This window comes from Dasypus novemcinctus, chromosome Y, assembly GCF_030445035.2.
Source record: "Dasypus novemcinctus isolate mDasNov1 chromosome Y, mDasNov1.1.hap2, whole genome shotgun sequence".
Lineage (NCBI taxonomy): Eukaryota > Metazoa > Chordata > Mammalia > Cingulata > Dasypodidae > Dasypus > Dasypus novemcinctus.
The window spans coordinates 6081652-6098081 of record NC_092216.1 but is presented as its reverse complement, the minus strand read 5'-3'; the positions used below and the strand labels follow the sequence as shown (position 1 = coordinate 6098081).

The following is a 16430-nucleotide window of genomic DNA, read 5'->3' as shown; positions in this document are numbered from 1 at the left end:
ATTGAGGCTCCCCTCCCACCAGGGTGGTTGTAGCAGCGGGGAAGGAAGCCAAACCTCGTTTGAGTCCTGGCTCCAATTTTTATACCTCTGTGGCTTAGTTCCCTCAACAAATCATGGTAATACTCACCCGTAGGCTTATCGACAAGATAAAAAGCCTTAGTATATACAAAGTGCTCTGTGTGTTGAATGTTGACACACTATATGCCTATTACTTGTAATAATTATCATGTCTGTTTAGATGGAGAAGCCACTTGATTCTGTGAAAAGTGTGTGTTCTCTGGAGCCCAGACCGACTGGGTTAGGTCTGACTCCTTGGCCCCACAGCTTATGAGTGGTGCGGCATCATCTGAGTATCAGTGTTCTAAATGCAAAATGGGTGTGTTAATATGCATGGCTCTTGGAAAGATCCTGGATAATGAACGTAGTCATGGTTGCTGTTAAACACAAATTCATACTCACAAATATTTTAAATCAGCATTTACGAACTTTACAGGAAGTAAATGCACTCTATGTTATGACATAATTAAAATGTGACCCTGCCTTCCTACAGATGAATAATGTACTGGCTCATTAGCTATGAACACTAAAGAACTCACCTACTTGGCACTAACATTCTTTGAGCGTTGAAGGAATCCCAAAAGTGCATTAGATGATGTGCCCTCTTATCTTTCCTTCAGATATAAAATGTAAGAGGAGAGGGGAGTGGTGGGGTGGGAGCGGTGGGGGTGAATGGGGACCTCATATTTTTTTAATGTAATATTTTTAAAAAATGAATTTAAAAAAATGTAAGGGGAAAAGGGGACTTGGCATTCCTGTCAAATGTCTTCCACGTAGCCACTTGCCTCATTATCTTCCTCACTTCCAATATTTCCATCTCACTACTTCCCATATGAGAAGGGCAGTATTGCATGAGCGCCATCCGATAAAGACTAGATTCCATGAGGAGATGATGAGAGAAGCACTAAATGGTCGTGGGGCGATTTGTGATGATACACGGACTCGTTTTATTGGAAGAGCCTCCAGAGCATGCAGAGCAGGATAGGGCCATGTCTTCTCTGACCCACTGCTTTGGGGAAAGCCTCAACTGGATGAGCATCCGTTCTTGCCAATACATGGTTTACAAAATGCCGTTTGGCCTCCGCTTCAAATTACAATTCACAGGTTTTCTAATTCCTAATTTAGACAGGCTAGACCTAACAGGAATACACAAACTCAGTGATCATTTCCAATGCAGATTGAATGGAGCAGATATGGTTGGACCATAGGTATCCTCGAGCTGATTTCATTCACGCTGAATTCTCAATGTGTGTGTGTACTAACATGGTTGGATATCAAATCCACATTGAGAGTGGCTGTGCAAGTGTCTTCTCTTGACTCTTTGCTTATCTTATTAGTGAACAAGTCAAGAATTACTGTATGCCCTTACCAGGCAGTTCTTATCACTACCCATAGAAAGTTTGTAGGGAAAGTACGTTGGTGCGGATAGACTAGTGTTGTCTTTTACTGAGTGGAGCCATATGTCTCTTCTTTTTTATAGTAAGAAAAAATTGTGTTGCAATGGGAATGGCATCAAGCAGCTTTCCATGGAGGCATTTTTAAAGGTATCTTCACAGCAGGACAATGTAATGGTAAGTATCAAGAATAATTGTTGATAAGCATCAGCCTCTCCTTTGTTACCTTACTAAGGCATATATCAAGTATAGCAGTGCTTTCATATTACTGTGGTGTTGGAGATAGTTTATTTGTATTTAACATTTATTTAAAATTATGGAAAGGGCCAAGTAGTGAATTGAAACTCATTTGAAGTATACATAATCACATGCATTAGAAATTTAGGATTTTTAAAAGATTATTTGTTCCTCCAAATAACCACAAGGTGGATTGTGTCTCATAAATGAGATAAAAAAATGAAGGGACTGCTCTCTGACTCGACTGGATAAACCTTGGAGAAATTCACCCTCTGGCCCACTGCCCAAAAGATGCCATTTCTAGTCCAGATTAAGCATACTGAACTATGCAAGACCTGTTGTCCTTCTTGGGGCATTTCAATGGCCCCCATATTTCATTTTACAATTTTCAAGGCCCTTGCAGAGTGGGACCCAAAAGAAGAGATGTATGTTAAACATGTAGGCCAACATTACAGGTAGAGACACTTCTCACGACCTGGAATCTGGGAATAGAGTAAAGCCAAGGAAAGGGGCAATGGGAAGAATTACTTTCATGGTACACAGAATGAGTGGAGGTTAATAGAGATATTCCACAACTCAAAAATCTGTATACGTCCCCCAAACTTAAATTTAAGAAAAGATCACCTTTGAAAACTTTAAAGTAAATGATTCTGTATTTTCATTGCCCAGCTGTCAATTCAAGCCCTACTGAGGAAGTATCTAAAATGATATCACTTAACTATTGATTATTTCCCAATTTTCTTGATCAATTTTAGTGTCATGGCTTCTAAACATTTGTCAAAATTTAGACTCCAAATGGCTTTGGAGACTCTTCTTCAAAGCTGGCCAGATAATTTCCATGTCTCCAGTTTACTCTGTATGGAACAAACATCTGTAGTTTTTCCAAATTCTAGGAGATTGCCAAGGTCACGTCATTTATTGAACAACCCTATCCATTAAAGTTGATTTCCTGCCATAGAATACAAGCTAGTCTTTTTTTTTTTTTCCAAGACAATTTGTAATTTATATGGACCAATTCCAAAGCCCTTTTAATCACTTACATGCACACTTGGAAGATGATCATAGCGAAATTGCCGATCTTTTGTTTGCTATTTGTATCGTGTATGGTTTATCTATTTTATCAAAGGTTTTCACGGTATATCCAAATTTCTCAGCTGCATGACAGCTAAATGGTTAATAACAAAGCATTATGCAAATCCCTTCATCTCCTGAACTACTCAACAGTTTTTCTTTTGTAAATTTGGAAGAGCGGTGAATAAATAACTGTGAAACCCAAGGTCTTGAAAATCCCTTTCCTTCTCACACAACCAGCATTTTGAACAGCAACCCGATGCAGCTTTGGTTGTAATCATTTCAGTAGCTGCAGTGCAAGGAGTGCTCAGTTTAATATAATTAGGCTGTCCTAGTTCCAAGGAGAAGCTAGTGGTAATAGGTTTGGCATCAAGCTCAGCACTGAAGAGGAGTCACAGCTCATAAGATGACAGCTCACATTATGAAACCCAAAGGGAACATTCTATAAAGTGCACAATCAGGGGAAGGCAATGAGAACTTCTGGAACTAGAAGGAGTTGTTATTGTCTTATCATATGCATTTAGGTTCAATCTACATTTGAAACCACTGAGCATTATCAGCATGATTGTGTAAGAGTCTCTCTCCTACTGTGTCTATGTGTGCATGTGTGTGTGTTTAATTGGTAACTGCATCCTCTGTTAAGGTGATCGCTTTGGAGTGGGTTGACTTGATTTGGGATGGCCTTTAATGAGAGGTGATCCTGTGTTGTATATCATGAATGACTTGGCATGATGAGAAATGAATGACAAAGAAGGTTTCCTTCATTGGCATTGTATCATCCATCCATTGGAGCAAAAGCACTGTGGCTACTCAGTTAAAATTATTGACTTTGGGGAAAGATGCAGGATTTAGTGGAAAAACACAAAGGCCTATGAATTAAGGCATCAACGCTGTATTCCAGGTCTGCTGCTAATTAGCCGGTTTTCCAGCACGAGGCTTCTGATATATTTAAAGATGAGAGAAGTATACATTCCCCTTATTGCTGTGAAGAATCTGTGATTACAAATTAAGACAGTGGCTAGGAATCCCAAATAGTTCTTTACGTATATTTGATACATGAACATTTCAATGTATGCCACGTTAATCAATTTTTCTATACAGAGTTAGCTGAAACTCTTTTTGGTTTTGTAACTCCCATTAAGGGAAATTATTTTTTGGAATAAATTTTCATAGTAGACTGAGCTTGCCTGGTGAGTATGACTTGGTACTAGTCAAAACAGATGACCAAGAAAAAAAATGCTCCTTGGCATTCTTGAAATCACAGCCTTCTTGAAGAGATGACCCAGGAATTAGGAAGCTCAGATTTATATGGAACTGAATTTGCTGAAAGTTCTGATGATCAGCATAATCCTAGGCACAGGAAAATGTGAACATTGGAATCATTTGTTTATATTGTACTTAGCTCTGAATACATATTACTTTAATGAGTCTTTAAAGTATTTTGTGATTTAGAGGTACATAGAGTACAAATTTAAGTCAAAGTGGTGCATCTAAACATTCTCTTTAGATGTTAGGGAATCTGGACAGTGAATAGATTTGGCCTTATGTGTACTACAAAGACATCAAAGATTCTCAACGGACATTTCAAAGATAGAGAATAGAGTAAATTTTGTTTGAAATACTTGCTCAATCCATTTGATATGCTCACCCCCACTTAAAGAGTGTGACAGAAGCTAATAAATTGAAGAAAAACTAATAAAAAAAGATGTGTATACTATCTGGCATTAGAATTTCTGAGAACTAATCAGAATATTAAAGATAGTCTAAGATATTAAAAGAAGAGATGAGCTTGGTTGTGCAACAGTGGAGAAAATAAAGTTTTGATCATATACTTAGTTTTTAAGGTGAGTACTTAATAGGAATTAAGTATGATTATTATTGTAAAGAAAAAAAACCTCTTCACTATTTAATCTTTTTATGTAAACTAAAATGGATGCATGGAGGAGCCAGAAGAGAAAAAGCCCTAGCCTCTCGTTAATTTCTCTTTCTCTGTCAGCCAGAAAAGTGCTCTTCTTTGTCTAGGAAACTGGCATATTTGCTAAATAAAAGGATGGAAAGGATATTGTTATAGATTCCATCATAAGTGATGAATTAAATGAAAATAAGTAAGTTCTTCAGTTTAAGTTTGAAATCCCCCCATCGTACATTTTTTTTAAGATTTATTTTTATTTATTTCTCTCCCCTTCTCCCCGCTGTGTCTGCTCTCTGTGCCCACTCGCTGCGTGTTCTTCTGCGTCTGCTTGTATTATCAGGTGGCACTGGGAAACGGCGTCTCTTTTTTGTTTTTTGCATCATCTTGCTGCGTCAGATCTCCGTGTGTATGGTGCTACTCCCGGGCAGGCTGCATTTTTTTCATGCAGGGGCGGCTCTCCCTGTGGGGTGCTCTTCTTGCACATGGGGCTCCCCTACATGGGGGACACCCCTGTGTGGCAGGGCACTCCTTGTGCGCAGCAGCACTGCACATGGGCCAGCTCACCACACGGGCCAGGAGGTCCTGGGTTTGAGCCCTGGATCTCCTGTATGGTAGGCGATGCTCTATCAGTTAAGCCACATACGCTTCCCACCATAGTACATTTTAATAAATGCTCATCTTTGATCATTTTTTGTTTTACTACAAGTGAAAGACTATTTTATGTAAAATATTTTTCACTGGGAGGTCAACCAGTTTCTCCCTTGCATAAAACCGGGCTCATTGGACCATTCCTTCTTCCCAAAGTTCTAGAAAGGTGGATATTGTGGGGGCATGACATCTGCTTGGGGAGAGAAAGGACAGAGTGGGGTGAGGGAATTGCAATGTTTCCTTTGTCTTTGGCACCATATTGGGATACCATATTGGGATACGTGGGGTTCTGGGTGCAGAACAGGAGGGAAAGAACACAAGGAGCCTTTACTGAAGCTCCTTCCGGGGACACCTGACCTCTGGCCTTAACGTCGCGCGCCCATGACGTCACTTCCTGTGCGCGGCGCTCCCCAGGCGGATACCATGTCCCATAACGGTAGGGCATGTGTGGGAACACGTGTGTGAGCGTGCCGGTAGGCTTGAATCTACTCAGCTGTTACTGCTGTGTGCAGCTTTTCCCAGCACAGCCAACGCAGCCTGGCGTCCTCCTTTCAGGGGTGAAAGGGGTGTTAGTTTTGGTTCGAATAAGCTGTATTGAAAAGAGCAAACTGCTGAAACTGCCCTGAAAGCACATTTTAAAGTAACTGACTAAAGAACCTGGACTGTTAACATTTTCCTTTACATTTCTGAAGAAAACAGACCGTCCTCTCTCCAGAAATAGGTAAAAATACTGATAAGGGTGATTAAAAAAAAAAAATTAGTTTGCATCTTCTGAATGTTTTTTGTTTTTCTTTTTTGCTTCAAATGGGTAAATTTACAGTAAATATTAATATACTTTTCAACTCTTACTGAAAACAAGATTGCCACGATAAAATTATAGGGTACAATTTATTTTGTCTTGTATCTTTGCCATGCTTAAGTGACAAGTTAAATGCATGAGTTTTAAAATAAAGAACATTTTCACTCTTGTTTTTGTTTTGTTCTGTTTGCTTTCATTCATGGGTCTCCGTGAATCTTTTCTATCCCAACTATTTTCCAAACCTACAATGTTTCTTTTGTCTTTTCTATTTTTTTCCTAGTTTATTCTTCTTTTCTGACAACAGACTATATGTCAGTAAAGAAAAAAGGGAAAGTGTTTTAGTTAAAAGGAGCATCTTATGCTATTTGCAAGTTATTTATGCATAAAATAATTTTGTCTGATCTCTGGAGGACCAAGATAAATTTAGCTTTAAGTGCGTGAAAATCCTACACATCTTTCCAGTAATGAGAGAAGTCAGCCACTTGTTTGTGTAAATAAAGTTTTATTGGAACACAGCCACACCCATTCCTTTACATTTTGCCTGGGATGCTTTTGCACTCAAATATTAGAGTTAATAGTCCATAGACTGTGGACTACTAAGCTTAAAATATTTATTCCATGGCTCTTTACAAAAAATACTTCGCCATGGGGAGCACATTTAGCTCAAGTGCACAAGGTCCCAGTTTCGATCCCCAGTACCTCCTAAAAAAAAAAAAAAAAAAAGTAGTTTGCCAAACTGTAAGTCAGAGCATGGCATGACTTGTGGTTTGGAAGCAGTTCATAATGGGCTTCTTTATTAATGCATACATTAATAAAATAAAAAATTATCATGAATAAAGTGTATGTTTCCATGTTAGGAAATCTGGGTTATCTGTTTTTATATTAGGAAATCTGGTTATCTGGTTTTATATGCAACAGAGAGGGATTCTGTGGCCTTCAACAACACAACAAACAGGCTGCAGCTGACACACGCGAGTCAGCCTGCATCGCCTCCAGCTGTTCAAGTGATGGATTTCGGTTGGTCTCGACCGTGGGGAACCATATTGACTGGTTTTGCCATGCCCCAGTCCATTTATTTCACGATCCATGAGAAGGGAATGCTTGATTAAGCACAAGCAATTATTGTGATTTTTTGTTCTGTTTCACTAAACTTTCTAAGGAAGTGAATTTTATACAGTTACAACCAGGGGTTCGTTGATCTTGTTTTTTGTGTGTGAGAATTTGAGTGCAGTAATTCTGACTCAGCATGCTTCCTTGAAGTGGGTAATTAATAAAAATAGGGAATGGACTTGTTTTGTCTTTCTCTGACATGGTATTCAGTGTCACACCTGGCATGCTGTGGACCTATAGTAAATATTAACCAAATATATTTTATTATGTAGATGATTAAGGATTTTTTTGTCTGAAAAGGTTGCCCCAGCCCCCCCTTCTTCTTTCCCTTTCCTCCGTCACTGCTGGAAACATGATTTTTTCAATTGCATTCCTATGTATTACTTTATTTAAGAGTGATGGGGTGATGGGAAGTGTAAGAGATAGAAGTAAAGCAGAATATTACATGATTTACTTGAAAACTTTTAGTGCCATGACTTACAGCGGTTGTAAATACTTTCCTTATGTGACCTTTCTCTCCTTCTGTCTCTTTCTCTCTGCACTCCTACCCCCAACAACATTGAGCAAAATTTGTGAGCTTAGTGACCCTGTGTATTAACTCCACTGTATTCCTTAGTTTTGTTTCACAACAAAGTATCGTAGACTTTGAAGCTTAAACCCTTATTTATTATATAGCTTTACCACCTATTTATTAGCTCACATTTGTGTAAGTCGAAAGTCTAGGTGGCTTCATTACATTTCTTACTTAGGGTTGCGGAAGACTAAAATTAAGATGTCAGCTGGATGGACTCTTCTCTGGAGATGCAGGGGAGAGTGTGCTTCTAACTTATGTAGGTTTTTGGCAGAACCCAGTTCCTTGAAGCTGTAGGACTGAGGTCTCTAATTCCTTGCTGACTCTGAGTTGGGATCATTGTTAGCTTCTAGAGCGCAGGGGTTCTTAACCAGGGGGTCCATGAGCTTGAATTGAAATTTTAAGAAAACTTCCTTTTTGTGGGGACCTTCTTGATGTGGGTGTGATATATTTATGAAATAATACATAGTATAGTGTGGACTTAGTAAGGGGTCAGAGATTTTCACTGGAGGGGTCCATGGAAACAAAAAGGTTAAGAACCCCTGTTCTAGAGTCTGCCTGCATTCCCTGGCTCATGGTGTTCCTCCACCATTGTCAAATCAATGCTGGTTCAAATCCTGAGGCTTCAAATCGCTGACATTTCCTTCTGCCTCATCTCCCCTCTACCCCACTCTTCTACCTTTCTGTTCTCATAATCAAGGATAATCTCCCTAAATTTAAGGTCAACTGACTAGTAACCTTAATTCCATTGGCAAAATTCCTTGAACCTGGATTTGACTTTGATGGAATAACCGGGGGCAGGATCCTTGGGATATATGTGTATCTTTGACAGTTCTGTCTACTGCATCCATCAGTGATACAACACACTGAATCGCATTTCAATGGTCAATTTTTAACGTGGCAACTGTGACTGAGAAAAAGTCCTAATTAAGGTGTATGCAGTTTGGAGTTTAAATAGAGACATTTCATTCTGCTCGGTATGCATCATAGTACATGGTACATAGAAAATTCTCTACCAGCATTGGTTGAATATAGTTGAAAGGGGTCAATTCAGCAGTTGAAGAGGAGGTGTTTTTGGTGGAGTGATGGAGACCATAAATTCTGAGGTCTGGTCCTTCCTGGACAACCTGGGTAGTTAGTGACTGTAATAGATTCCCCTACCTGACTTACACATTCAGTCTCTTGTGATAATCATGTGGTTGACGTATATTAAGAGCAGACCTCACTGAGAGGTCACTGAAAAGTGGTATGTTAATAGCCCTTTCAGATAATTTGATATTCTTTGATATGTAATGATATTCTTTGATATTATTATGTTAAATTCATTGGTCTTGCACTTTGAGTGTATTGGTTATTTGATTGACTGAATTATGAATATCTTCCAAGTGTATCGTTACATAACATTTAAAAATCATCTTTAATCAAGTTTCAGTAAACCAAACATTTTATTTTCACCAAGGAATGGCTACCTAAGTAATTTGCTCTGATAAATATCATGCAGTGAATTGGCTTAAACAAGAATTTGTGGCCTCATGGTTTTAGAGTCCAAAAGTCCAAAATCAAGGCAGTTGCAAGGCTCTGCTTGCTTCCAGCACCTGTAGTGTTCTGATGCTGACTTGCTGCAATCCTCAGGGTTCCTTGACTTGAATCTCTGCTTCTGTCACAGGGCAGTGCCCTTGGTTTCCTCTTTTGGCTTCCTCTGACTTCTACTGATTTCTGGTTTCTGTATCTTCTGGCTTCTTCCTGTGTCTGGTTCCTATTGACTGACTGTGTTAGAATTTTCTCCCTTTATAAGTCCTACATTATTCCCTATTAAGACCAGTCCTGATTTGAGTTGACCATATCTCAAACAATAGTAACATCTTCAAAAGGTCCTATTTACAAATGGCCTCATCCCTCCAGGAACACAGAGTAAGAGCATGTCTTCTATTGAGGTGTAAGATTCATGCTACCAGAGTAACTATTATTTTCTCCTTTGGAGTTTGTGAAGGAAATACAGTGTTTTATGGCATATCCTATAAGTAATAGTAATTTGGAAGCAATTGTGTACCAATTTTGAGATTCACCCCTATCATTTGCTCTAGTCTTATAGTCTCATATATATATGCACAGAAGAATATAAATTAGCATTGGCTTGTCTGCAATTAAGTCCTCTAAATGGACTAGCATTTACCTGCTATATTTTCTTCTCAATTACATAGAAAATTCAAGCCTTCCTTGGGGAATGCTTAGTCTTTCACTTGTCCTTTTAATGGTAATTGATTGGCTTGTTCAGATTATGCTGTTCTGGGAAGAAGCTTAACAAATAAAATCTGGCAAGGATATAAGAAAATGAATAGAAGAGTCCAGAGTTCAAGGCATCATTAATCTCTTACCTTTCAAGAGTTACCCCACAATGAAGGTAAACTTTCAAATGATAAAATGTCAGCTGCAGATTTTAAATTCCATTAAAAAGTGTTATTTTGATAGCATTTATTGCTGGTCTTTGCATTTTATTCTTTTATAATAACTATTTAAAATTGAAAGTCCCTAAATAATTGGATACTTTTGAAGAGATATATGTTGTATTTATTTTTCAATGATTCAACCAAACATTTGCTTACAAATCAATTGAGGGGAACTAAAGTTGTGATAATTACCATTTTATTATTTCATACTTGGAAATAAAAGTTTATAGCTTAAACATTTTAATTAAAATGGACAGTGCTGACCAAGTTTTAACACCATCAAACACACCCATATACTTGAAATTTATTACTGTTTCTGTGGGTGAGTCTTTGAACACATCTCTGAAATGATGCAGCCTCAACCATTTTTATTTTTTGAAAGAGGTAAATAGCCTTGAACAAATTGGGTTTCCCAAAACCTCTAGCCAGGATCAGAGTGACTTAAGGATAAAGCGAATTTAATCTCACTACATTTCAAAATGAGCAGATTGAAGTTCTTTTCAACAGTGATGCCGTGTTGCTTTTTTGTAGTTGAAGATCAGTTAATTGATCTTATGTCTCAAGAAGAAATTGAAATTATTCTTCTAATTTTATTTATAAACACTCAATAACACCAACCACACCATCCCTCTTCTCCCCTTTCTATAAACGTAAAATAAAACGTACAGAAACAGTTAAAGTGCTTTGGAAATAAATTTCAAAATGAATCGACTTTTCAGGGCTAAGAAACAAACTCTAGCTCTAAAAGCATACATAGTTTTTCACAAATGCTACTCACAAGGTGCTTGGTCAGAATGTTTCCAATGATCTATTTTATACAGACTCTATATTTGGAAGTAAAATGTCAGTCTTTCACTCACATTACTCCATCCCTGCCTACTCTTCTTAGCCAGTCTTAAAAAAAAAAAAGTCACGATTTGTTTCCTCACTTTCTCCTCATATCTCAGCAAGCTGCCATGTTGAGGTTTTGCATCTCAGCTGTCATCTAAAGTGACCTCTGTGATTTCTGACATCTTTGTTGGAATGCCTTCTCCCCAATATCTTTGACAATACTCTTTGCCTCACCTCTTCCTCCCTAGCAACTGCTCCTCAGTCTCCTCTCCCTTCACATCCATCCTTTTCTTCTTTGTATATTCTCCCTTGAAAAATGTGTCCCCTCTGTACCTGATGGAGTTTCTGTCTGGAAGATTCTCCATGGGCAGCTACCGTGGCCACTTTCTCCGTATCAATGCTACAATTTCTTCCATTACTTATCACAATAGTTCCAGGGTAGAATATCAGTAAGTCCATTCTTACCCATACTCTATTCCTTCATCCTGTGGACCCTGGGATGGTTATGTCCACTCCACCTCTATATTGAGAGGGGGCGTAGATTCCACATGGATGATCGATGCATGTTAACTACCTCCTCCCTTAGCTGACCTTTCTTCCTGGAGCTGAGTTTCTGGACCTTGCTTTTCTTGGAGCTGAGTTTCTGGAAAACTCTTCAGCCTTAGATTCCACACTCAACCTGAAAGTCCTTTAACCACTGACACATTTGTTGTTTATTTATGTCTGACTCTCTAGCAGACCAAAAACTTCTTAAGATTAGGAAATGATGCATTCCTGCAACTGCTGCCCGATCTCTACCACATGCTCAAGACAAAAACTTTTTCTTGAACTAATATCATAGCAGAGGCAGTAACTGAAGAGATTAAGTCAATTTCACTATTTTGTTGTTAGTCTCTTAGAAATTATATTTAGTCATGTTCCTTCTATAGCATGTGTGTTTCCATAGGATAATAGAAACCGAAGAAGTCATTGAAAGATTGAGGGTTCTTTGTACCTTTTACTGAGTTTTATTAACATGAATGTATAGTTGCTAGAAGAGTTCCAACATTCTTAATGACCTGAACCATCCTCATTTCGTACAAGCCTATCATAATGTTCCTGAAAGCTGTTGATGTACCAGTGATGGGGAGGATTAAGTTCTACCACCAGTAAATGAGGTTCATAAGATGCCTCCACTTAGAGGGGGAGAAGCAAAGGATTGGTGGCTCCTGAAGGAATATTGTTTTTTCCCCAAGAATGTTTTTCATTCACTAGAGGAAAAGTACAGGCCAAGGGGATGGAAATGAGCTGAAATCCTTGTGCAGATAGATAAGGTTCTCCTTCACGGAAGATACTATAGAGTAATAACAAGAAATAGAAGTTAACAATTAAGTGGAATAAAAGTCAGCAATTTAAACCATCTGAAGGTCATGGGAGAATGAATTCACTGGAGTTTAGAGCAACTCTGATCTCTTTTTTTTTTTTCAAGAGAAGGCATAGCTGAGGATTTTTTTTTTTTAGCTCTGTTCTGCTGTTTCTATGTTTATAAATAGTAAATGAATGTTTACTAACGTACTGAAATTACATTTAAACACTTTCATCTTAACCGGTATGTTGGTATGGTTTTATAGGGAAGTTTTGGTTAGCATTCTCCCATGTGAAAATAATCCGTTAGTGCTTTTTTCTCTCTTATGTTTCTTATTTTTTCAGTCTTTCTAAATGGAACATATTTCCTGCTGGTAATCATTTCTCTTTCTAAGGCTAAGTGAGGTGAATTTACTAAAAAACTTGAAGAGATCTTAGAGTCCTGATGTTAATTGATGTGTCACTCACTAGATGTTCCGAAAAGGTAGCTACTGCCCTTGTTTACAGCCTCATTGTCCTTAGAGGACAGGAAATTAGAAGGAAATGTCCTTAGGAAGAAAGGATGACAGATCTTGCATCACAGCTGCAAAAAACGAGGACTGTCACTCACCTCTGTCTTGGTCCTCTTTTCTCCCTTGCCTTGAGCACTAAATTTGGTGGTGTCTCATGACTTTGGAATTATCCTTCTGGCCCTGGAGAGTGGAACAGTTGCTCTCTCCAACTAATGGACATGACAGATTGGGCTTTAGGTGGTCAGTGTTCACTAGTGAAGAAACTAAAACCTGGGTGGAAAACCAGTACAACTCTAATGGAGATGAAGAGGTTGCTGCACACCAATCACGTTTTCTCTGGGACATCCCGCATACACACCACAAAATTCACAGCCATAGGCGTCTCTGTTCTTCGGAATGTCATAAAAACGATAGGAGTCGCAGAATTCTAAATTTTAATCTACTGTCACTTAAAAATATATGTTCTCAAATCCTCTGGCTCTTTCAGGCTATAGGGTTGACATGGTAGGAAACTCCAGCCCAATTCTTCTGAACTCCTTGTCTTCCTGGGCTCTCAGACTACAATAATCTTGATGCTGATGCAACGTCAGACTAAAGTTATCCCTTTCACCTGGCTGGTTTCTTGTTTTCTTGTTTTAAATTTTTTGGAAACAAAATATGCCTTATTTTCCTTGTCGTGCAATTTCACTGTTGTAGATTTTGAGAGAGGTTCAATTATTTGCGTATAGAAAGGCCAGGACTATTTTGAGAAGGAAAAATGGTTTATAGACCACCGGCCAGCCTTGGGAGCTTTCTGTTGCAAACCCGAGCCCCGAACAAGACTTTCAAGTTCCTTGTATACAGAGAGAAAAGGCCAAATGGTCCTTTTGTTTCAGTTCTCAATAGGTTTAAGTTAGCATCTATCGTTCACAGCCTAGGTAAGCTTTTAGCATGGACTTCATACATTCTAGATAAGCTTGTAGCACATTTGGTTTGCATTTCCCCTGAATATTTAAAGTTTATAAAGTTTGCATTGCTAAACTGTTTCCTGGGACTGGAGTCGTTGCCATGGTCACCAAGGGCAGGACTGCAGCCTCTTACCTTTCCACACCCTCAAGTCAGGACAGATAGTGTAGATTAAGGTTATCTCCGAAGAGACAAAAAGCCTGCCATCCATAGCCCACATCATCACAATCATCATTTGGCACTTCTTATTTATTAGAGGGTCACGGTCCTTCTAGCTGAGGCCTTCAAAAGCTTAAGTTTTGATATATCTTCATCATAGTAACTTAAAGACATATGTTAATATATCTTTGGAAGTTAAGCTCTCTCCATTTTACCTGAACTTATGTAAACTATTTTATTAAACAGACACAGAGACATAAACCAAATATGGTAAATACATGATTAGTATTTATAAAGTTTGCTCTACTTCAGATAAGTCAGTGAAGGAGATATTTTTCTTGTTTTCTGTTCAACTGACCCCATGCTGATGCTTCGTGATTTGCTTAAAGATCACAAAGATGTTGGCTGTCTTGGACAGTACTTTTATTGAAAACCAATGAAAAATCTGGAGTCCACTGGAATAATCATACCTGCATTTGATGCTGTATAGTTTCAAACTTCTTTTCATATTCATGGTTACGTTTGATTCTCCAAACAATTCCCTTATCAGGTCCATGTCCACACATAATCATGTCCATTTTTCTGGGGCACAAACTATGGTTTGAGGAAGTCTCATGGTTTCTGGAAGGTCATTGTGGGCTCCTTTGTAGTGACTGAGTAGTGTCGGAAGAGATGGCACCTTCCCACAAGGGTTCAGAGTGAGAAAATCAATGCAGGTGTGTGGAGTCCTCCTTCACTCACAGCAAAACACGGAGTTGGATGTCAGGGGGTTGACACGGTGGTTGGTCATTGTGCTGAATTATGTCATGTGGGAATATGCTCTAGTTTCCCTTGCTATTATGTTCTTTTGGTGTGGAAATCTGGTTTTGCGTCCTCCTCTGTACCTATAGCCATTATTTTTGGAGTCAACACAAGTTTTTTTTTTCATTTGTGTGACGAAAAGATGAATCCGTATTTTATCTCAGGTTGTCCTGGAAGCCACAGTGATATTCTAGAAAATGTAGGGACGAGCAAGACTTACCGAACGCAGTGAATTCTTGTCAGCCCCACTTGTCTTTTCTTTATTTAAATGCTGGGTGTGCATACTTTGGAGGTGCCTCCTGGTGTCCTTTGAAAGTATCTGGGGCTCCTACTTGATATCTATCAGCAAGTTTTCCTATTCAAAGGACATAATCCTATGTGGGAATACTGCCGGTATTTGACAGTTGACTAGAATAAACAATAAAATCTTGATTATCCTATATAGGAAATAAAATAGATATCTAGATTTATTACAGCACTTGAGTAATTAGTAGTGTGACAGGAGGAATAGAGTATTATTTCAACATGTAATGTATGGGGAGTTGTGTGCCTCTTCTATCACTGTGGATGCCCTGAAATGATCTGTTTTACCTAATGCCCTACAATTCTGCTTCCTGAATTCAGAGTTATCGCTTTGGGTTATCAGTCACAACACAGGCTTCCAGGCATATAACTTTTCCTCTACGCTAGGACCTGTTCCAAATACTTTTTTATACTTAAACATTTCACCCACTCCGTCTGGTAGTTACCATTTGTGTTTGTTTCTCATTGCTGCTACAAGAAATTACCAGAAACTGAGTGGCATAAAACAACATACATTTATGATGTTACAGTTCTGGAGGTCAGAAATCCAACAAGGGTCTCAGTGGTCTAAAACCCATGGGTTGCAGGGCTGCGTTCCTGCCTGAGGTTCTCGGGGAGAACCTGTTCAAGCTTCTAGAGGCTGCCTGCCTTCTTTGGCTCATGATCGTTTCTTCCATCTTAAAAGTCTCTGTGGGTTGAGCCCTCCTCGTGCTATCATCACACCGGTTTTTTCTCCCCTGCTTTCTTCTTCCATGGATAAGGATCCCTGGGTTTACATCAGACCCACTCTGATCATCTGGGATGATCTCCCTATCCCAAGCCTCCTGAAACCTTAATTCCTCTTTTGCCATGCGAGGTGGCATTCACAGGTTTAGGGATTAGGGCATGGGCATTTGGGGGGTATTATTCTGTATACCACACATACGAGATCTTCATTTTACAGTGGAGGAGACGGAACATTGAGAGCTAAGTGATTTACTCAAGGTTGTAGGGCTGCTGAGTGTGGAGCTGTGCTTCTCACCCACACAGTCTGCTTCCAAGTCTAGACTTCATCATGACGCTATGAGCTCATTAAGTTTAACATTTGATGTTCCAAAGTGGAAGCGTCATTCCATCAACCCTTATTCGCAAGTTGGTTTTCCTGCAGAACCTTTCTCCCAACCACCCCCTCAGAAGATCTTCCATTTAGTAAGAATCAATTCTGAATGTGGTGGTCCAGACTTGTCTTCACGGAATGGTGGTACTTCCATAAAAGAGCTGGGTGGTGGGAGTTTGAACTAGATAAGGGG

At 39.0% G+C, this 16430-nt stretch overlaps 1 protein-coding gene across 4 annotated transcripts in view; it reads left to right on the top strand.

The window, feature by feature from the left end:
- The window catches only part of LOC101414134 (neuroligin-4, X-linked), a 354430-nt gene that overhangs the window by 34274 nt on the left and 303726 nt on the right, over window positions 1–16430 (top strand). For all 4 annotated transcript variants that reach the window (XM_058292327.2, XM_058292325.2, XM_058292326.2 and 1 more), the window contains one exon: window positions 1538–1628. The gene's annotated coding sequence lies outside the window, so the exon portion shown is untranslated. The remainder of the gene's footprint in view (window positions 1–1537; window positions 1629–16430) is intronic.